The sequence below is a fragment of the Caretta caretta genome, chromosome 10 (assembly GCF_965140235.1).
Source record: "Caretta caretta isolate rCarCar2 chromosome 10, rCarCar1.hap1, whole genome shotgun sequence".
NCBI lineage: Eukaryota > Metazoa > Chordata > Testudines > Cheloniidae > Caretta > Caretta caretta.
In genome coordinates, this window is record NC_134215.1 from 83,950,452 (window position 1) to 83,974,360 (window position 23,909).

Genomic DNA, 23,909 nt, shown 5'->3' on the forward strand with positions numbered 1-23,909 from the left:
AGTACTTAGGGCTAAGGCCTGTTTTACTGGTCCTTATGTGATCAGCATAATCAATCTCGAGTTCTTCTGCCATGAACTTTCCCTGTCAGTGCCCAGAAACATGCGTCACAGACTGAACCGCTTAAAATATGCTCTGCAAAACTTATCTTTCTCTTCAAAAGATCTCTAGCAAACATCTGTTGAGAGTTCTGATGCTTGACATTACAGGAGCATATTTCCAGGGTGCTCATGTTACTCAGCTTCCTTCCTTCTTCTATGTGCTAGATAGTTAACAGCAGGCTCACAGTGAGGAAAAATTGCAAATAACAGCAGGACAGTGGGGTGGGAGGAGGTATTGTTTCATATTCTCTGTGTGTATATAAAGTCTGCTGCAGTTTCCACGGTAAACATCTGATGAAGTGAGTTGTAGCTCACGAAAGCTCATGCTCAAATAAATTGGTTAGTCTCTAAGGTGCCACAAGTACTCCTTTTCTTTTTGCGAATACAGACTAACACGGCTGTTCCTCTGAAACCATTCATTCAGCAGTGTAATATAAAAGAGACTGAGCTACATTATGCTCTTGGGTACCCGTGTCTAATCCCAGAGTTACTTCAGGTTTAGACCAGCATGAGTGAGGTCAGAATCTGGCCCTGCAAGGAAAGTATGAACCCACGTTCCAAATGGAAAACACAGGGGAGTGCGAAGAGCTGCGCTCTATGCATATTGGAATAGAAGGAAAAGCGCACTCTGTGTAAAGACAATTTATTTCAAAAAAACCTTCTTAACCCCAAAGGAGCACTGGGCCTTATCTAAAGCATCTACAGAGAAGATTATCGTGTTCTCCTCCACTGGGTCTCAGTTCAGAACCTTTAGGGAATTTCCAACGCTTGCCCTTTAATCTTTCAAGCTGTCTCAAGAAGTGAGATGTAGCTTCTGACTCGGACCTTTACGAGGCTGTTCTTGATGTCCTTGTTTTCCCCCCCTCGCACCTTCCACCACCAACACAGAGTTAGAGAACCATACACCTTCTCTCTGTAGCTTGCAGTGCCAAAGTGAACTTGGGCGACGCTACAAAGCACTTAAGTATGTGCCTAGCTTTAAGTATAAGTACTCTCATTGATTTCTCAGGGGTTAAAGTTAGGCACATGCTTAAGTGACGCTCTGGATTGTACCTTGGTTTCATGTAGGGCTCAGATAAATGTCATGGAATGTGCAGAGATTTTTTGCTGCTGGAGAGATAACATGTCTTCACTTCTGCAGATTTGACAGGATCCTGTTGAAATACTCTTTAACACTTGGCAGAGTCAGTTAGTAGTGGCTATGAATTGTAATTTCAATTGCTTAGGCTGACCCCAATGACTTTCTTTCGAAAATTGAAGATACAAGGTTGTTTTAACCTTGGCGTCTTAAAAAATCTGTTGGGATTTTACTCTTTGATTGTATGCTAGGCCCTTGTTTTCCTGCAGAAACCTATTGTAGAATTATTTTTTTGCATTCAGTTATTCAAAGCTTCCACACACGACTGGTTTACCAGTGATAAGAATGTCAGAGACTTTCAGTGCCAGGTCTTTGCACACTTATAGTGCCTTTCGTCCTGAAGTGATTTACAGACATTAATTATAAATCACTGTGAGACACTGTAAGTGTTATCCTCACTTCACATATGGGGAAACTGAGGCACAGAGAGGTTAAATAAATTACTTGATGTCATGTAGCAATCCAGTAGCAGCGTCAAGCACAGAACTGAGGTTTTACTGCCAATCTCCTATTCTAACCACTAAATCTTCACTCCATCTCACTAGAATCATAGAATATCAGGGTAGGAAGGGACCTCAGGAGGTCATCTCATCCAACCCCCTGCTCAAAGCAGGACCAATCACCAATTAAATCATCCCAGCCAGGGCTTTGTCAAGCCTGACCTTAAAAACCTCTAAGGAAGGAGATTCCACCACCTCCCTAGGTAACCCATTCCAGTGCTTCACCACCCTCCTAGTGAAAAAGTTTTTCCTAATATCCAACCTAAACCTCCCCCACATATATACATATATATATTTTAAAATATCATAACACTCCAGGGCATGTTATAACCAGATAATTAGAAGAAGGTGATGTGTGCATATATATATCTGGTGATCTCAGTAATAATAATTAACACTTATTAATTTATAATGGTAAAAATCCTAAATTTCAGACCTCATTCCTTATTCACATAACGTTCTTGTTAACTGTGTTGACTAAGCAAATAGATCAGGATTGGCCTAGCAATAATCGCAGTAGTAGTTATAAACCCAGACCTTCGATGGGGGAAGTGCTGTTCCCTTCCTCAAGCACCCCAGGCATGGGGTTATCTTATTACAACATGGGCCAAGTTGTGTCTTAGAGTTTACTGAGTGTATTACAGAGTCGATGCCAAGAGGAATTTGCTCTCATTTTAAAGTGTTGCAGCAGAAAGGATGTGTTCCCAAAGGGTTCCAAAGTCTGATCTCTGAAGGGAGAAATCCTGCAGATGGGGAGAGGCGCTGCATTGCCAGCATTAATGGGACTCCAGCTTTCTGTTGGCATAATTGCTAGGATACTGGAGCATGCCAATTGCAGCACTATGCAGAGAAGGTATGGGTAGGAGTTATTCGTTGTAATACACTGATAAGATTTCATTCCCCCATTGCCTTCAGCTGACAGAGCTATAAAAAGTAATTACATAAGCACTGCTATGACACCAGGCTGATCTCATTAAAGAACATTTTTATAAAGAACAATTGAGTTGGGGTGAAGAATATTAATTAATTCTGGTTGTCTATACCCTGTTCTCTAGCATTGGAGCCCCCAAATTAAAAGAATGGAAAATCTGAACTAAACTCCCTCTTAGGGTATGTCTTTACTACCCGCTGGATCGGCGGGCAGCCATCGACCCCCGGGTGCTCTCCCGTCGACGCCTGTACTCCAGCGCGGCGAGAGGCGCAGGCAAAGTCGACGCGGGGGCGGCAGCAGTCGACTCACAATAGTGAAGACACCGCGGTGAGTAGGTCCAAGTACGTCGACTTCAGCTACGTTACTCACGTAGCTGAAGTTGCATAACTTAGATAGATTCCCCCCTCCCCCCCCCAGTGTAGACCAGGCCTTAGAGTAACGCCATGAAACATCTTCAGTGAAGTAATTTCAGAGTAGTTACACCAGGGAGGCATGTGACTCTCTGAATTCGAATTGTGGCCTCACTTTGGAATTTTCCTGTCAGCCTCTAGGCCTCCAGAAGTAGCACATTTTGAACACTTATTTTGACTTTTTGTTTCGTGAACCTCCTCCTAAAAGAACCTTGAATGAATTTGAATTTAGAACCTGAGCCTACAAACGTTTCTGCTTTTAATAACTCATCCCATGGGCAGTCCCATTAACTTCAAAAATGGCTGGGTCTACAGTGGTTGCTGACAGTGTAACGCTAATGCTGCTGAACATCATACAGGCACATAAGGATCTGGGGGAATGGTGAGGGCACTGGGCTGGGAATCAGTAGCTCCTGAGTACTAATCGCAATGCTGACTTGTTGTGTTTGTACTTAGCAAGTCATTGAGGATCTTATTTTGATAGGTGCTGAGCACCAGCATCCCCTGTTGACTTTTACCTTCAGTTTTGGGTGTTCAGCACCTCTGAAAATCAGGTCTTTAATTTCTCTGTCTTTATTCTCCCTTTTGTAGATAGGAAAATTAACTTCATTTGCAGTGGTCTGCCCTAAAGGTGAGAAGGAATTACTCAGATTCCCCTGACCTGGAAGAGGAAATAACGGTGTGATAGCTCAGGTGCAGCTGATGTTTCCATGGCTGTTACTCACCAGGGATTAACTATGTTTGAAGTGTTCTGAAGATGGAAAGAGCTGATCCCTCATTATTCATTTTATCTACAGATCTGACAACGCAACTCTTTCCTGTGTACAACTACTCTGGTATTCCTGGCTTGGGCACTCCTTGAAAAGAGATTGCTAATCATATGAATTGGGTGGTGGTTTTGTCTTGTGTACAAATGGAGACTAGGACAAGGCCTGCAAAACCCATTTCTACTTGTGATTTAACCCAACTGGCATAGGAACTTGGCTGCATTGTTGTGAAAGGCTAGCTCACGATTCTGCTGCACTATCCGCCTCCCTTGACTTGGACTTTGTGTAAGAACTTTTCAGAAGCTTTTTGGTATTATGAAATGTTTAGTTTGTATTTATTTATGCTATGGTGATTAAGGTTAAAATCCCCTTATTCCAGTTTCTTCTCTTCAGACTGCAATGCATTTTAAAGTAGCTTTCTTGCTTTGCTTTTTACCCATGTCACTATGTAGTGGCAGCATTTGCCAGCACACAGCTGTTTGCTTAATTCTGTGGATATTCTCTCTGACTCTTTAGCTGATCTAGTTTGTCATAAGGGTTTAGGATTCCATTTGCTCCTTTTGTGAAATGTAACAACTGTGATGCATCCTTCAGGAACATTTCCTCTCCAATTTGGGTAATAGATTCTGTAACATTGTCTGAAAATAATTAGCAGCCAACACAATATGGAGCTGTAATGTGTCTAATCTAGAACCAGGATGTTGAATAACTAGAGGAGAACAACAAATATATCAAGGGGAGCATAAGAAATTAGAAAAATGAAATATATTGAAGAGATCTTCTTTCCCTGTGTACTTTCCTGTGGATGTGTTAGAGATGTTGCCAACAGCTGTAAGAGCAGCCTGCAGCCCATAGCACCTCTGTCCTGTGATCTCAACGGATCTCCTAAAGCAAGGAAGGTTGGCCCGGCCTCTGTGATGGGAGACCTCCAAGAAAAGCCCAGGTGGATGATGATGTGCTGTTGATTCAGTAGATGGCGCTCTTCCCTTGGAGTCGGTATCAAACTGGTTCCCCCAGCCTGGTATTTGGGAGTGCTCTGCCCATGGGCTTGCTGTGTTTTGGATGAGTCATGAAGTTAAAATCCTGAGAACTTGCTGTGAAAGTTTTTGCTCCTATTGTTTTTCAGAGGCCAAGGGTGTCAGCCTTGGTGCCCTGGCTAAGCTTTATCTGGGAGATTCATCCCTAAATCCATAACTCCTGTTGGCTTCACGTCTGGCTCTCTACTTGATCTATGAAGACATGGTCAGTGCATGCTTATCCAGTGACTGGCTAACCCTGCCACTTCACCTTACAGACCCTAATGACAGGTTTCAGAGGAACAGCCGTGTTAGTCTGTATTCGCAAAAAGAAAAGGAGTACTTGTGGCACCTTAGAGACTAACCAATTTATTTGAGCATGAGCTTTCGTGAGCCACAGCTCAGATGAAGTGAGCTGTGGCTCACGAAAGCTCATGCTCAAATAAATTGGTTAGTCTCTAAGGTGCCACAAGTACTCCTTTTCTTTTTAGACCCTAATGAGTGAATAATGAGGATTTAGAGAAGGGGTGGGCAAACTTTTTGGCCGAGGGCTACATCAGGGTGCGAAACTGTATGGAGGGCAGGGTGGGAAAGGCTGTGACCCCAAACAGCCTGGCCCCCACCCCCTGACTGTCCCCCTCAGAACACCCCACCCGTCCAACCCCGCTCCCACTCCTTGTCCCCTGACTGCCCCCTGCTGGGACCCCCTGCCTCAAACCACCCCCCCCGGTATCCCACCCCCTATCCAACCCCCCCCACTCCCTGTCCCCTGACTGCTCCAACCTATTCACACCCCCGCCCCCTGACAGGCCCCCCCCGGGACTCCCACGCCCTACCCAACCGCCCCCTGTCCCCTGACTGCCCCCCGGGACCCTCCGCCCCTAACCGCCACCTGCTCCCTGTCCCCTGACTGCCCCCCAGAACCCCCTACCCAACCCCATCACTGCCGCGCGCGCCACCCCCTTGCCATGCCACTCAGAGCACCAGGAGCTTGGAGCATGGTGGGAAGGAGTCCAGGGGTGAGAGCTGTAAGGCTGGCATAGTTACAGACGGTAACTGTTCACTACCGGGCCCTGGGCTGGACCCGGAATAGGGGGCAGGCCTGGGTTCCCTGCCAGCCCCTGCAGAGCAGTACTGCTGAGGGCAGTGGATCGGAAGACAGCTGGGGTGGCTGCGGGTGTGACACAGGGCAGCAGGCGTGAGGACTGCCTGAGGCTGCTTGTGGAGAGAAACTTTGGAAGACCACCCCAGAAGGGGAAGCCACTCAGTGACCTGCTCGGAGGGCCCAGCCACGAAGAGGAAGCAGCAGCTCCTGGAGCGAGAGGGGGCCGCAGATGGAGGGCTTGGCTACACTGACAGCGCTCCGGGGGAGATTTAGGAATTAGGAATGTGGGTTCATTCCTAAATCCCTTAGATGTTCTTGCTGTTTGATGTCAGCAGAGCCCTGACACGTTAGAGCCCAGGACATCGCCAGCCTGACAGAACTGTTGTTTACTGCTGTGTGGTACCATGGGGGCAGTGGTCTATGTGGCACGTTATAGGCCAAGCAGACAAAGTTCCTGGCCCAAGGAGTTTACAAATTATGAGCCAGATCCGTCACTCCCGCCCTCCTAAGCAGGCTGGTGCCTCTAAATTAGGTGGATCACCATAAATAAAAGCAGACAGTGGAGCAGGTGGCATTGGGGAATCTCTGTCCTTTGTTCAGATTTTATCATTCAGCCGAACTCTCCTTTCTGCTGTGAATATTGTTTCTTCCCACCCATTCACTCACCCTTTCAGTCTTCCTTATGCCCCGCACTTTCCTCTTCAGTTAACTTTTTCTGGTTCGTTCCTCCTTTCCTTTTCCATCCTGTGCTCTCTAAGCCCTCTGCATCCCCTGACAATCTGCCTCTCGCTGTTCTGCTAGCTGCATGGAGAGGGAAGAGGGATTTTTAGAAAACCGCTGCAGTTAAGAGCTTTAGTGAAAAGTACTTCCCTCTACAAAGATGGGTGCAAAGCCAAGAAGGTGGAAGTGGCTTAGAGAAGCCAGATACCAAAACAAGGTGATCTGGCTGACTTCCTTAGGAGTTCCCTCCAATTATCTACAGCAGAACCTAAGAATTACAACACCAGATTTCCAAACTGACCACTCAACCACACACCTCATTTGGAACTGGAAGTACGCAGTCCAGCAGCAGCCGAGACGAAAAAACCAAACACAGTACCATACTGTGTTCAACATAAACTACTAAAAAATAAAGGGAAAGCAGCATTTTTCTTCGGCATAGTAAAGTTTCAAAGATGTATGAAGTCAGTGTTCGGCTGTAAACTTTTGAAAGAACTACCATAATGTTTTGTTCAGCGTTATGAACATTTCAGAGTTACAAGAAACCTCCATTTCCGAGGTGTTTGAAACTCTGAGGTCCTACGGTACTCGGCCTTTTTCAGTCTCTTGGTCTGTGATTATAGGCGAAGGTATAAGAATTAGGATACATTCAGCTGTCTCTGCTGTCGCTCATCCAAGGGAGGAGGTTTGAAAACTGGGGCATTGCAGGATAAGGCAAAGCTTTGTGCATTCCATGTTGCATGCAGTACAGGGATCGGAGTCAGAGAGGGAGAAATGATCCCATTCAGCTCACCCCAAAATTCCCTCCAAAGCAAACTTCCCAACTGCAGAGCTGTAGTCACATTTACTCTTAGTTTGGCTGAGGTATGGCAGCTAGGTGCTTCATGCTGCACAGACATAAAGACTTCCCGGCCCCTCTGAGCTGACAGGCTAAAGCCTAGTCCAGAATCAGCACATGGTAGCCTGGCTCCCTGAGCCCTCAGCTTGGCCTAGTGAAGTTAAAGGGACTCTACAAAGGTGTGGGAGGCTGCACCACCCAAGGTTGTGGTCTGGAGGCGTAAAAGCGGTCGGATGATCTGGGAGTCTCCAAGGAAGGGTTCGGCCCTTTTTCAGGAACAAGGGGCATCTAGAAGAGTTCCAGGGTGTCTTTCCATACGTCCCAGAATGATGACTCTGGAGCAGACTCTTTGCACAGGGATTTTAGGGGGGGGGGGTGTCAGTGATCATTAGGGGCTTGATCCTGCCAGGTGTGGAGTACTCCTGCTCCATCTCTTCAGTGTCGCCCCTCATGGGAACCATGCACTTAAGTGTGTTGCTGGGTTGGGCCAAGATGCTCAGCACATGGAAGGACCAAACCCTTGAAGAGTGTCACTGGCTGAATAGCTGGATGGCTGGTCTTGTATTGTCTTACATTTCTACCTTCGCGTGGGACCCAGTCCTATCCCCAGTGAAATCCATGGAGGTTTTACCATTAGATTGAATAGGAGCAGGATCGGGCCCTTGCTTTGTGACTGTTGACCTATGGCAAAGAATTCTGCATTGTTAAGCTCTCTTTGCTTGTTGCTCCTCTTATCCCAGTCAGTCAGTTCTAGTTCTGGGAGCACCAGGGACCCATTCTATTTGGTGTTTAAATAGCCATCGTATAAAATCTAATTTAAGCATTCAAAGGGGCCAGGCATTCGTGAAACTGAACACACACGCCTTTTGCTGCTTGGATTTTAAAAGTGAAGAACAGCTTCCCCACTGCCCCCCCTCCACTGCCCCCCATTACTTGACACAGAAAAATTCCCTAGATAATATCGGGAAAGAGTGAGTCCCAATGAAGACCTTTTATAGATGAATACTGTACTCCACCGTCTTAGAGAAATGGGATTGCAGACTGCCTGACTTACCATGCCATAGTGCAGCCTGTTGAGAATGGCAGCACATCTTCATCCTATTAAACATGCTACTAGCAAAGCTAGGGGATATTATGCATCAAAATAGTTCTGCACGGTCTGTCAGGAGCGACTGACAATTTGTATTATCCATAGTGACTGCTACTGTGAAATCAATAGCCAGAAGAATACAATTTACATAGCTGTGTGGGTTCCTGGCACACAAGCTGTCTATGCATTTGCATCCGTAAACAACATTCTGAGTATAAACCCATTTATTTATCTTGTGTGATTGCACTATTCAGATTATTAATAACATACTGTCCTACTGCTTCCAAATGGGCATGGTACTCAGTGTGATTGTCCATAATTCCTCCAGTATTTAAATGCAATGGATGTTTAAGACATGAGGAAACGATTAGCGTGTGTTAATATTCAGCATCAGATAACCTTATTTGATGCATGCCAGTTTAGTGTACAACACCCAAGTTTATGCAAAGGAGGATTATCAGAAATTCAGGTTTAATGCTTTGGAGAGACACTGAGGTTTGTACATAAGGAGCTTTTTATTTTACTTTTTCAGTAACACTGGCAGTAAGCAATATTCATAGAATCATAGAATATCAGGGTTGGAAGGGACCTCAGGAGGTCATCTAGTCCAACCCCCTGCTCAAAGCAGGACCGATCCCCAATTAAATCTGTTCATTATATTCTGTTCATTGGGCTACTGTATCCTGAAAGATTTAAGGCTGAGCTTAGAAAACTAGCAAATAATTAAGATAGATGTAAATCTTGTTTTATAAGTTCTTATAAAGATAAAAATAATTTTAAATGGATGTTATGCAATCGACCGCTCTTTTAAGTTGTGATTGTAAAGACAGTCCAGATAATTCCCTAAAAGACACATTCTCAATTATTAATTTAAATTATGTTTAATTCAAGTGAGTGAGATCAAATATGAAACCGTTTCCTCCCCATAATACCATTTGTTTTTTTACACTTTAGCCACATTTCATTGGATGGGGAGAATGTCTGATTTGTTCTGGCTGTATTTCTGCTTACATGTTAAAATTGGAAGGGAAAACATCATGCAGACATCCATGCTACTTTGACAAATACAAAATTCCTGTAGCAAATCTCATCAAGAAGTGGATGGGTTAAATCAGCCCTTTTGTTGTCTTGCTGAAGTGGAAGTATTTGTGCTTAATGCAGTTTCCTGTGACATTTTTCATGTCTGTAACAGACTCTGCTGAGTGTGGAAGTTAAATTAGCATTAATATGACAGAGTTAAAGTTGCTGTAATGCAGTCAATAGAGAACACGGTTCCAGCTTCCCAGATCTGCTTAGCTTTAGTGCAGTTTTCCAAACAGTGTGTGTTAGTGTGTGTGTTCTGCACCACTAGCCGCAAAGTGGGAACAGAAATTACATTTGTTAGACGAGCTGCATCTATTTTAACAGCCCTTCAGGTTTAATTTGGAAGAATTTACAAGTATCTCTTTATTTATGCAAGTACAATTTCTATTATTGGGTTGATAGATTTAAGCTCTGCACTAAGCTATGATAAGCGTGACTTATGTCAAATGTGTCTCTCTAAAGCAGGATTTGCAAAATGACATCTTTTTCCTATAAAAATCAACCAAAACAACTTTATAATTTAAAATTTCCACCTAATATTTTCTTGCCTGGGGTACGTTATTCCTAGTATGTAGAGCACAGGTGACCATGACAGATTGTTTCACTGCCTGATAGGGAGTTATGGCTGCCATGACTCCAATTTTCCCTTTCTTTTCAAAGGTGTTGCTGTGATTCATCTGTTTTCAAGCTCCATATCGTCTCTTAAACCCATTCACTGAAAACATAAACACCATGATTCAACTGAAAACCAGCTGCTTAAAATCTCGCTTGACCCAGGCCAAGGAGTTATGAATCCAGCAGGCTGAGTTATTTTCTTCACTATGTGGCCTAGTAGTTCTGCAAGACAGACTCTCCAGTGGTAGGAGGCAGTTGCCCCTGATGATGAATGATATACTCAAACTCAATCAAAAGTCTATTAATAGAGCTAAATCTAGGCCACAATTTTCCAACTTCAGTGTCTAAAGCTAGGCACCTAAATCCATATTTAGGTTCCTCAATAAATGGCCTCGTTTCCAGAGAGGCTGACATCCCGCAGCCCCCAGTGACTTCACTGGGCCTGTGAATGCTCAGCTGCTCTGGAAATCAGGCTGCCTCGCCTTAGGCCTCCTAGCTGGGCTCTGGTTTATCAGTAAATTGTTCAGAGCAGCCCCAGTAAAGGGCAGACTCCCATCCTTTGGTGCCCCTTTGGTGAGGGCCGAGCACCCTCCTGCTGATTTCAGTTCCATCAAAAACTAATGGACGTGTTGCAGTTGCCCAGCTTATTCATACAGACACCTCTTTGCATAAGCAGATTGCCACCGTGACGCACACGAACCGAAGTGTGTGTGCTGCCTCCCTTTAGTGGCTGGTCCATTAGAGGCTAACGGTCCACTACTGCCGTCAGCTCACGGAGTTACTCCTGTGGGAAGGTCCTGGGTTGAAGACCCATACATATCTCTCTCTCTCTCTCTCACACTCACACACACAGTCTCTAAAACCACCTAAATTGGAAGAGTTCCGCGTTGTTCTTTCTCCCTCTTCCTTTGGTTTTCCAAATATGCTGCTGAGTAAGTTTATTGGACAAGTGGGTTTTCTGTTATATTATTGAGGCCTTTGGAATGGCTGGAAACCCTCACTGGTTCATTGTACAATCTGATAAAAAAAGCGTTCTAAAAAACCTCTGTAATGGTGTCCACATAGTGTAATTGTGCAAAGTCCCCAGGTGCTTACTGGAGACTTTCCGGGAGTGTCTCTTCTTTAGTATTCACATGCATTTTTCTTCCCTTTCTGTTACATCAAGGACCTACACCAGCTAAAAGGAAAATGGGAGTCCAGAGGAAAGGCCCTGCAAATTTTCCCTAGGAGTTGGGGAGAGATTAGCTGCTGTAATAAGTCTAAAAACAACGAGGAGTCCTTGTGGCACGTTAGAGACTAACAAATTTATTTGGGCATAAGCTTTCGTGGGATATAACCCAAAGTCCTTGTTGTTTTTACTCTGTATCAGTAAAAACAACGAGGACTTGGGTTATATCCCACGAAAGCTTATGCTCAAATAAATTTGTTAGTTTCTGCCCCTCTGAAACCTGTAATAAGTCTGCCATTCCTGAATGAGTAATTACCTATTGGCATGAATCCCCATCACTCCCACCCAGTGGCAACCTCCAGAACAGAGGGCTGAGTGCTCCCCCTCTTCCTTCCAGGGCACTCTACCTCAGTTCCACTGCAGAGTAAGGCCTGCAGGAAGTGGTACAGGAGACTCCCTACTTCTCGTGCACCACTGGGCAGTGTTCCTCAGCGGTGGTCTCTGGGACAGCATGGATTTGGGCTGGTGAGGTGGGGTGGGAGCCAGGAGAGGGGCAAGGCTGCGACTCAGTTGGTCCATGGCTATATTGGCCCAGTCCTCCATGTAGAGAATGCGTAGCGGGAATACTGTTACTGCAGCCCTGAACATGTAATAGTAGCTCTGCTGATGCTCTTCTCCCTGGAGATGGTGGGAAGTCGAGGTTACTCTGGTCCCCACAGAGATTCCTGTACAAAGCCTGGATGATGGAAGAGTCATCTCCCTGTGGCCTTGGGCAGGGTTCTCAGAGCTCCTGGCGGTGCTGAGTTGGGAAGAACTATGCACAAAGCAGTCACAGGGAGGCAAAGGGGTGACCAGCCGCCATTGACTGAAACAATAACCAATATATAGATAATAAAACAAACAAGGGATAAGAGAGGACAAAAGAATTACTGCAGAGACACAGTACAAAGTGAGTGCGGGGGGGAGATGGGGAGACAGCATTAGAGCTGGTTAAAACCCAGAAGTTCCGTTTTGCAGGAAATTGTCATTTCAAAATTTGTTCTCCTTTTTGCAAAACAGAATTTCTGCAAAATGTTAGATTTGGAAAGTTTTAGTTTCAGATTTCTGAAATGGTTTCAATTTTTCTTTTATTTTACTGTGTGACATGTCAGTTCTAATTATGTGACACAATATAATTGAAATACTCTTTTTATTTAATTTTAAAATTATTAAGAACAGCTGCTACTTAGTATTGATTGAAACCTCTGAACCTCTTTTTTAGGACAAAGTATTTCCTGTTTGTAATGAAACAGTTTGACATGCCTTTTCCAGGGGAATTTTTCTAGAAATTGACATACTTTTCACAATCTTTGGATCTTAACGAAAAAAGCATTTTTTGTTAAAATAAATAAATAAATAAATAAATGTTTCCGTGAAAACCTTTGAAGCAGCACTGAGCAGCCTGGATTTATACCCAGGGGGTTTGGGGAATGGGCAGGGTCCCAGCACGAAGACACCAGGGGTGCAGTTTGTAGGATGAGCAGGAAAAAGGGCAACTTCACAAACAGGAGACAGTGGATGAGGCGAAAGCCCCTCGAAAAGGGGTACTTGGAACCTGCTGCTCCAGAGATGGCTGGTCACAGTCTGGCACAGTACAGGGAGATCACAGAGGTAGGACACCTGATCTCAGCCAGGACGAGAGGTGTGAGATCTCCAGGAAAGCAACCTGTGATCTGTGGCTTGCAGATAGAGGTAAAACCCACCTTGAAATCTAACAATTTGTTGCATATCCTGGCTCCGCGAACAATTCTGTGCTAGACTGCTGGGGCTTCAGGGACATCTTTAAAAATGACTTCTTTGGAGACTTGGGTGGCTGACCAGCTACTTAATCTACCCCTGTTATCCAGCCAAGGGGAGAGGGTCCTGTGGGTGTCAGGTGAAATATGAATCTCAGAATCCGAATATGAAAATGTGAATCTCTCGCTCTGCTGAGTGAATCTCTGATGGACAGGTAGATGTATGGTGCTGAATATTTCAGAGACGTGCAGGTTAGTGTGTTGGCAGCGGGGGAAAGGCCTTTGCAGGTAGGGATGATGGCTTTGGGTTAGGCTGGGAACTGGAGAAGGAGCAGTGGTGTAACTAGCAATTGGGCCATCACCCCAACGTCAATGGGGATCACAGCACCCTTGTTAGTGCTGCACTGCTGTGGAGGGTGAGATCTGGATGCCCGATATACCTGCATAGCCAGAATGCTCTTAGAACTGATGGCGTACGCAGTGCATTGGTAGAAACACCGACGACTTTGTTACATGTCAAAATAGAACCATATCCATGTGCAAATACTATCAACAGTCACTGTCGCACCAGCTGACCACCCCCTCCCGCCCTGAGAGCGCTCACCTGCTTAGAGTTTCCCAGGCAGACTCCTAGAAAATGCTGAGAAATAACCTGGGTTTGAGGGAGGGGACGGGAGGTTCAGTAGACTGAAATGACTGGCGCGCTTGTGATGTCGTAGGAAGGAATCTGTTCCATTGGGCTGAATGTTACAGCCTAGAGTAGCCAGCAGATCTGCTAGGAGTTAGCTCTGTTAGTTCTTACAGCAATATTTTGAAAGCTGGGCCAATTGCTGTTGGCAGGTATCTAGATTCCAGGCCAATTCCCCTTTAGCTTTGGTATTGATTTTGAGAATCTTTGATGAAGTCAGGGACCCTCCCTACTACTCTCGAGCCACCTGATATTTGGGACCAGTCCAGTGCAGGTGGTCTGGAGCCAGACAGTTTTCCAGAGTTTTGATCCATTTGGCTCCAAATCCCAGAAAAGGCCAGTTTCTGGTTGTAACGGGGTTGTTAGCTGCTCTCGCAGGCACCCCCCTTTGGCCAAGTGCATGTCTGCAGTTTCTCAGTTTGGAATGGGGTGGCACCTATCTCTCATGAGCGCCCCCTTCTGGTCAGGTTTCTTCGACAGGTCTTCAGTGACTTAGCCCTCTGGCCAAATCTCTCACACTATCTGTAAACGTGACAAACAAAGAAGCCTCTTTCTCCCCGGAGACGCTGCCCTCCTGTAACAGTCCAACAGGGCCCATCACAGTACCCTCAGTTGCTGTGTCCTCTTTGGCAGCCCTCCCTGGGCTCATGGTACCCGCGCTTGGTCTGGCTAGGCTCTGGGCTCAGTCCTTGCTTGGCCCCGCAAGCTCCTAGTTAGCTCCCCCAGTCTTTAGCAGCCCTTCCTGGGCTCAGTCTTGCCCATGCAGAGTTGTCCATGGTCCTGATGCTCTTCCAGCCAGCCAGGAACCCGATTCTCTCTATTCCGGCTCCAGGCAGCAACTGACTGCTCTGTCTCTGCAGCTTCATTTTATATGGCCCTCCTGGCCCCTGACTGGTCGCTCCAGCAGCCCCTCTGATTGGCTGCTTGGAGGACTTCTCCTCTGCTCTTTTCTGGGACATGGTGAGTCAGGGCTGCGAGGCCTCAAGCGGGAGGCCTCTGGCTCTAGTGCACCCCATCACACCGGTTCACCCCATGTCCTGCCCTAGGGCTGCCACTTAGAACTGTCCCATACCCCACTCGCCACAGCTGTCTTCAGAGAGGGATGCCCACAGAGCACTCTTCCAGTTTCCGGCTCTCCAAAGGGTGCTAGAGGGCTGCTGCCCTTGGTGAATCTTCAGGAGTTGGAGGGAGGGAAAAGATTTCCACATTAGACTACCTTAGGGGACGTTCTATGGGTGACAGCCCACCTAATCCCTCCTCCATACACATCTGGGGCAGTAGGGAGCAGCACCCGTCACTCCCCACTCTAACAGCTAGCCCCTCAGCAGCAATGCTTGCGAGAGCGCTGCCATGTTCATTGGGACACCAGATCCGAATGTGTATCTGGGCCTGAGTTTGGAGGAAAATTTGAATCCCAAATTCTCACTCCGGTGTCTTTTAGATCCAGATGCTGCTGCATCCGTCCATCTTTGCTGTGCCATTATTAATGTACAGTGCTGTTCTGACATGACGTAAATTCCAAAGAGCCTGTCTGTGGGGAGGGAATCACTCGCCCACTGATTGTGTTAGATGTGCCTCCCGTAACTTGTTAGTCCATGCTGAGTGCTTCCCAGCTACACTGATGCCATTCTGCTGAAGTCAGCAGGCCTCCAGCGGAGACAAGAACGTGGCTCCTCCTGTTTGAGTTATGACTCACTCATGCATGAAGGTTCACCCCTGCAGACCATCTTCCTTTTGCTCCTGTGACTGTTACTCCTGTCAAAAAGAGCCAGTTGTTTTCCCTAGTGCCCTGTTGGGCCCGTGGTAGTCCTGCAGATAAAACAGCTGCCCTTTTCTGGGAGGTTTTGTTAATTGCCACGACTTGTGCAAAAAATTGGGTTTATTTTTTTCCCCCTGATTGCAGTTTGTGATGCCAAGTAAGTGGTCACATGTATTTACAGCCAGATGCCTCCAACTTCAGTTTGCTGTTCAAAGCCTAAGAGTCACATACTTAACATGAAAAGAAAAGGAGTACTTGTGGCACCTTAGAGACTAACAAATTTATTGGAGCATAAGCTTTCGTGAGCTACAGCTCACTTCATCGGATGCATCTGATGAAGTGAGCTATAGCCCATGAAAGCTTATGCTCCAATAAATTTGTTAGTCTCTAAGATGCCACAAGTACTCCTTTTCTTTTTACGGATACAGACTAACACGGCTGTTACTCTGAAACCTGTACTTACCATGTGAACTCAGAAGGACATCTGTTCCCACTCAGCCTTGAGAACTCCTGTTCCTTTCGTTCTGTGGTGGCCATACCAATAGCGTGCTGGCTTTGAGTGATCGTGCAATGCAAATGAATTAGTGATCGCTCATAAGATTTATCATAGAGATGCATGTAGCCTACAGTAAATTCTCATACTCTATAAGTTGCATGTGGAACGGTAGCGGGAAGTACTGTTGGGCCATGATGTTCTCGTAGGTAAGTTCTAAACTAAGACTGTAGTTTTCATTAGTGAGTTCAATTCCACACTAAAAGAAAAGGAGTACTTGTGGCACCTTAGAGACTAACCAATTTATTTGAGCATGAGCTTTCGTGAGCTACAGCTCACTTCATCGGATGCATACCGTGGAAACTGCAGCAGACTTTATATACACACAGAGAATATGAAACAATACCTCCTCCCACCCCACTGTCCTGCTGGTAATAGCTTATCTAAAGTGATCATCAGGTTGGGCCATTTCCAGCACAAATCCGGGTTTTCTCACCCTCCACCCCCCCACACAAATTCACTCTCCTGCTGGTGATAGCCCATCCAAAGTGACAACTCTTTACACAATGTGCATGATAATCAAGTTGGGCTATTTCCTGCACAAATCCAGGTTTTCTCACATCCCCCCCACCCCCATACACACACAAACTCACTCTCCTGCTGGTTTGGATGAGCTATTACCAGCAGGAGAGTGAGTTTGTGTGTGTATCGGGGTGGGGGGGATGTGAGAAAACCTGGATTTGTGCAGGAAATAGCCCAACTTGATTATCATGCACATTGTGTAAAGGGTTGTCACTTTGGATGGGCTATCACCAGCAGGAGAGTGAATTTGTGTGGGGGGGTGGAGGGTGAGAAAACCTGGATTTGTGCTGGAAATGGCCCACCTGATGATCACTTTAGATAAGCTATTACCAGCAGGACAGTGGGGTGGGAGGAGGTATTGTTTCATATTCTCTGTGTATATATAAAGTCTGCTGCAGTTTCCACGGTATGGATCCGATGAAGTGAGCTGTAGCTCACGAAAGCTCATGCTCAAATAAATTGGTTAGTCTCTAAGGTGCCACAAGTACTCCTTTCTTTTTGCGAATACAGACTAACACGGCTGTTACTCCAATTCCACACTGTTATACTTACCTTTCAATCCTTACTCACCCAAGCTTATTTGGGACTATTCTTATCAGTAAACACTACTCTCATGAGTAATGGTTGCATGGTCAGGCCCAGAATAACTGCAACAATTAAGTTAAAAATAAGATGTGTGAATAAGCTGAATTAGCTTTACACTCTGTTATCATCTTATCAGTCAAGAACAAATTACTGTGACCAAGTATGGAAATGATGTGGCAGCATCAGACATTGGGGGGCTTCTCTTTCAACCCCGCCTCCAGCTCTCTGTGCTGACTTCAGCACTCATACCTGATTGCACCAGCAAACACGGCTGCACGCCCCATTTGCACTCTGAAGGAGGCATTTTTGTGCTGTAATGTTAAGTGTCCAAAGGGTCAATTTGCATGTGCAAATACCATAGTTATATTGCTAATTTTGAAAACTAGCTTTTTTCTGTACTGTCCAGACAATCAGTATCTAGCCATGTCCTCTGCAATATAGAGGCTAAGGATCAAATCAAGATAAACAAGGAGGAGCTCCCCGCTTCTCTTTAGACTGGGGGAGGCAGGAAAGTGGGCTCCCCCGGGGTCACTTGCTTGGACTGACCATGGCATTTCATCACTGATCCATCTCTTTGAGCTTCTGTTTATTCCTTTGCCATTTTTGTTTTTGAGATTAGAAGGTTTTAAAAGAATTGGGCAAAATCAGATCTCAGCAACACCTGTGCAAATATGGAATGTCTCCACTGGTATCTCTGAATCCACGGTGGATTTACACCAATGGAAGGGCACTGTGCCCCCTTACTGACAGAACCTGACACAGAGGGCCAAATTCTGTCTGTAAGGGGCACAGTAATGCCTGCCTGCCTACCTTGGGGGATAATATGGTGTAATGTATGTTTATAAAGCTCTGTGAGGTCCTTGAAGGAGCAGTGCTGTATGAATGTTAAATGTTACTGGAGCTGCAGCGAGCCACGTATCCCTTTAACAGGCTCTGCTCGGAAAGATACAGTAATAATGCCTGCCTCCTGTATAGCCCTTTTTCTCAGTAGATCTCAAAGCACTTTACAGTCTTTAATGCTGCTGTCCTCGCAGCACCCTGTGAGGAGATGTTATCCCCATTTTACAGAGGGGAAAACGGAGAGGCTAAAGCACTTGCCATAGGTCTGTGGAAAAGAAGGGAATTGAACCTGGGTCACCTGAGTTCTAAGCGAATATCCTAGCTCCTGAACCATCCTTTGTGCCTTGCAGGGTCGACTCGCTCTCTGTAGTTAGCCTGACTGCACCTGTTAGCCTTGGCATAAAAAAGAGTTGCAGGATGTGAAATTCAGTCTTCAGTCAGCCCAGCGATGGGAACGATCAGCGCCTTTCCCACAGCCCAGTTCTTTGTGTGTGCTGCCCTGCGTGATGTGACCCAGTATGACGGTGCGTGTGTCGGTGACGCTGGGGCTTGGGAGAAGAGGGAGTTGGGGGTATTTGTTAAACACCAGCACGGCAGTTTTAAGTGCTTTATGGCTTCTTCACAAAGCAGAAAAAGAGGAGAAGTGGGGAGCGAATGTGACTCAAAACCCAGCGAGAAAAGCTCATCGTCATGGCTCTGCAAGGCTGGTCAGTGACCAGAAGCAGTCTTGTGGTCAAGGCACAGGACTTGGACTCAGTGGATCTGCATTCACTGCCCAGCTCCCTTGGATTTTCCTTTGTCAGTGGACAGCAACACCAGCATGTCTGAGATCAACTCTTCAAAGGAAAAGCTGCTTCTGCTGTATATTAAAACACCAGTTGGTAGCAGGTACTTGTTTTTTATTGCAGTCTTGCATCAATACTCCTAAGGCTCTGAAGTGAGAGATAAAAGATAATTTTACTCTCATTACAGCAGTGAATTTGCACTGCTACATTTTAAGTACTTGCCGGAAAACTTCCCTAAGAACAGGTTAGTTTTCATTGATTGGGAACTGTATTTACACAGACAAATTAGCAAAGATTGTCTCCTCTGTCATTCACTTACTCAAAGGGATTCTTCCCGTCTTCTTCCTTTTAAACGTAATGTTTAAAATACAAAAATGCACAGTTGAGATTCTCACACACACAGAACAATTTTAAAATAACCTCCCGGATGTACCCAGAACCGTTGTGCAGACTTCCACGAGCCATAATCTCTGGATGAGCAGAATTCCACACAGTCAGATGTGTTGGAACAGCGGGTAGGATCTGCCTGTCTGAACCCCACCAAGGCACAAGATATTCAGAATTATGACTCCCCAACCCAATACATGATTCTTCTTGATTCAGCATAATGATAACACTTTGCTCTTACTTATATAATGCTGTTCATCTATAGACCTCCATTTTAGAGGTAGGGAAATTGAGGCACAGAGCATAGGAGTGACTGCCATGAAATCTCACAGCAGATTGGAGGCAGAGCCAGTAATGGAATTCAGGTCTAGTGACCGTCCTGTTCACGATCCACTGCTGCTCTCAGGGTGGCCGTCTTTTCTCCAGGAACCTCGGAATAGCAGCTATTGTATTGTATCATGTGGGCTGTGTATTGCAACACTGAAATACAATGGAGCAGTTTACAGATGGCGTGTCATCCTGAAATCTGAATACTGCTGGCTCTTGGTGGATCAAGATAGACCCCTTTCTAATATTGATACTGTACACTTTGAAGTTCTTTACATAACGCCTACAAATCAGTGTTATCTGTTGATGACAGCAAAGGACAGGCAGCCAAGACTTCTAAGGCCAGTTTCTGACTATAACTGTTTCCTGCTATGATTAATTCATCTCAATGTGCCTCAGTTTCCCCATCTGTATAACTGGTGTGATATCTGCTGCACAGGGCTGTTTATTAGATCAGGCCTGGAACATGCATGTGGAATGGAAAGTAGTACATTCACTTCACAGTATAAAAAGCTCAGGCAGGAGGTATCTCAACTTTTGTTTCAGGGATAACCAGTATGAAGACGACAGGCTATCATCTGAGTATGGGAGAGGAGCAGTAATGCTGGTGTGAGTGCATTGTTTGTAAGCCCCTGCAAGGGGGTCTGATACACACTGGGGCCTGTTCACCCATGAAGGTTAGGCAGTGAACAGTGGTGATTCACTGCTTAATATTGGATTGATCAAACAGTCCTTAGGTTCCACATAATGTGTCACAAAGGAGAATAACCATCTTGTTCTAACAAGCCCCCTCAACCCACTTATCACCTGGTTTTGATCCGAAAAGATCAATACACGAAACGGAGATGTCTTTTAACAAAGAAATGTGGGGATGCCAGCAGCCCAGGACTCCCACGCGCATGAAAGCAGCGGAGATGAGAAGGGAGCACAGCAGTTATGTTGTTGTCTATAAAAACCTCGCTGGGACTCTGTTAAAACCTCTGGGAGTTGTGTGGCTAAATCCCCTGCATACCAAAGGGGAAAGAGAAACAGGATGGTGGTTTTTCTTGGACTGATGCGTGCTCTGCTGGCTAGCTAGGCAGCTGGGTGAATTTTGTCCCCCTCCCCCCGTTCTTGTTTTGTCTTGCTGATTTTGTTCCAATTCAGCCTTTGAGAAAAGTGTCCGAGTCCCTTCTAAAGCAGAACCTCGTTTTATCCCTGGCAGCAGAGGGACAGGTGAGGACGCTTCTGCTTTTCCACCCTGATGGCAATCCAGCCTGCCAAAGCAGGGCTTGCGAATGGCGGCAAGGGGCGTGATTGCAGGGCTGTTTTAGAGAGAACCACCCCACCATCTGGCTTCCTGCAGGGGACAGGGCGTTACAACACCAGAGCTCGCTGAAATGGCTATTTTCAGAGCCCACTTATTTTTGGATTGGGATATGGAGAGGAAAGAACCCTGTCGGTTAGTTGCTTCTCTCTCTGCCTCTGCAAGACAGCTGGTGAGACTTGCAGTTGCAGTCTTCCTACTCTGGCATTTAGTCTGGGTCCTTCAGCACAGGTGGCCTTTCAGTGGTTTGTTAGAAAGCTGTTCAGTAGTAAATGATGTTGGTCTAAGTGTTATTACAGTGGAGTGGTGATTAGAATCCCAAATCCCATTATTAGTGCTCATTAGCTTGTAACACACGTGAGACGCAGTGGCGGGCAATTTCCATGTGAGAAGCTTCGAGCAGCCTCAGTGAGTGGAATTAGTGAACGCAGGCCAGGGTGCTAATGCTGTAACCTTGTCGATACGGCTGCCTTGCATTTCCTATCAGACAGCGCAGCGTCGGCCAGTGCCCTGGATAGCATCCTTACAGTGTGAATGCTGCAGCTGCAGACTAAACGTGCGGAATAATCTTTGAGCTCCCTTGCTTTTTTTTTCCTCCTCATCTGCCAGTTTGATGCTTTTTCATCTGTGAAAGCCAAAGGGGGAAAAGTTGGAGGCTACAATTAGCTTATGGTGGCATCATCTCCAACGTGGAGTAATCTAGACTTTTTCTGAGGGACAAGTAAGGCAAGCCCCGTTTCACAGAATGCCTTTTATAGTTCCAGTAAATGTGGACGCATTTAAAATTGTATTACTTTTCTAACTAGCAGCCCAGGGGGCTTGTTTTCCCTTTAGCTCCTTGTCTTAAATGTAGAAGGCCCTTAGTAGAACTCATTCATTTGCCCACGGTTGTTACAGCGGAGACGGTGCTTAAAGCCGTGGCTGTTTAATACACTTTTTGTGCAGTTCTTGTTAAATAGTTAGGCACACGTCAGTGGTAAGAGTACTAAACTGGGAGCCAGGAATGCTTGGGTTCTGTTCTTGGCTTTGCCTCTGCCATGCTGGACGCTGCTACTAATCAGCTTGTGACCATGGTAGCAAGAGAACGAGCTCGAACTAGAGAGGAGTCTAAGCTGCCAGGTTCAGATTTGGCTGTAAACCTTACTAAAGGTTGGGGCATTTGGATCCAGGCTTTTGGCTTGGCCCTAATTAATCTCAAAATGCAAACGTGCCCAGCGTTGGAGGGGTTCCAAGTGTTTGCTGGAGTTGTAAACTGGGGCAGGGACCGTCTTTTCGCTCGGTGTGAATGGACAGTGCCCAACACGAGGGGGCCCTGCTCCCTGATAGCTCCTGCAATAGATCACTCAGAGCTAGGGGGCTGGTGCTGGTTACAGAATTTCAATTGGTGGGTCTCAGCCTTTCCTGGACTGTCACTCATGTATGCTGCCACAGGTTACAGTTCCAGGACCTGCCTCCCATCCAGGCATAAAGAGAAGGAAGGTGGTCACAACCCCCCAGGTGAGGATCCTCCTGGCAGAGTGCTCTTTGGGGGTGAGAGGGTGGAGAAGAGGGAGCAGAGTCATGGCTCCAGCCCATCACGCATGGGCCAGCAGAGGGGTAGTGCACAGCACCATTTCCTTTGAAGGGCTGCAGTAAATTAGCACCCCCAGCATAAGAAGGGAACGCTAGGAGCCACTGTCTGACTAGCAGTTTGTCTCGAGAGGTTCCTGCACTGCTCCTCCCTCAGAATTGCCCATGTGACAGAGCAGAAGCCTAAAGCATTGGGGGAAAGTCAGTCCCTGCAAGGCCTCGCTTGGGCAGTCTGTAATAGAAGTGTTAGGAACCCACGTGCCCTGTTTCTGTGTCATCCAAATTCCTTTCAGTAAAGGGGTTACAAGGAGGCAAGCAGGTGTACTGTAGTTCTGTAGCTGAGACGCTGCTTGTTCCACTGAGGATCCCAGCCATGGGACGGGTGGAACAGAACAAAGAAACGATCGACAACAGATACTTGAGACACAAGTGTCATTGGAAAAACAGGAGATCCCCTCCCCCCAGCTCACTTTTCAGCTGGGGTCTGACAACTTTTTATTCACATTTCACTTCCTTTTAAAACTATTTAAATCCCTCCTCAGGTAAATCATAGAAGATTAGGGTTGGAAGAGACTTCAGGGATGTTTACGCATCCCTTTGCAGCCCGGAACTGCAGCATGTGCTTAACTTGAAGGGCTTGAGCAGTCCCACTGAAACCCTCCAAGCCCGCCACAGACACTATCTAATTAATCCGCATAGTTTCCCTGGGAGGTGGGTAAATTATTCCCTGGGAGGTGGGTAAATTATTGTAGATTGGGGAACATAGGTCATGCCGCAAATCAATGTCTCAGCCGGAGCCCTGCCACTGACCACTACCCGCCAATGCCTCCCGAGTCCACCTTTTACTCAGGGTGCATCTATTCTGCAGCTGGAGGTGGATGGACATGCGCTGGCTTGGATCCAGCTAGCATGCTAAAAATAGCTGTGTAGCTTCCCCCCAGACCCAGTGGGCTAGCTCAGGTGGAAAGCACCCTTTAGAGATGTGTGTGTATGTGGGGTCATGACTTAAGTTAGGGACAAAACTAAAGTTGTAGCTTAAGCTAACGGTGCAGCTAAGGCGCCCTCAACACCAGGTAATTCCTGGTGGTTTTCTCTTACGCACAAACCCCCTTGATGTTACGTATGCCAGCCTTACGCAATCACCTTCTGAACGGTAGCTGCCATACTCACCGGGAAGAGCTCTCTTGGTGTGCGATTGTTTCTTGATATGCGTTCATGCTGCTAGCTTGAATAATGGAGAAGAGCTCCTTGGTGGGAAGATGTTACATACCGTACAGTGCAGGCATCAGATAAATGAATGCACAATCGGCTGGTGCTGACTAGAGGGGATCTG

The 23,909-nt window shown here is 46.2% G+C and overlaps 1 protein-coding gene across 5 annotated transcripts in view; it reads left to right on the top strand.

Moving 5' to 3' along the window:
• The window catches only part of FRMD5 (FERM domain containing 5), a 287,035-nt gene that overhangs the window by 160,679 nt on the left and 102,447 nt on the right, over positions 1–23,909 (top strand). Inside the window, exon 1 of one of the 5 annotated variants that reach the window (XM_048868353.2) lies at positions 2,975–2,995. The exons of the other annotated variants lie outside the window; for them this stretch is intronic. The gene's annotated coding sequence lies outside the window, so the exon portion shown is untranslated. Of the gene's footprint in view, positions 1–2,974; positions 2,996–23,909 lie in introns of those variants that run through there. 5 annotated transcript variants of the gene reach the window in all.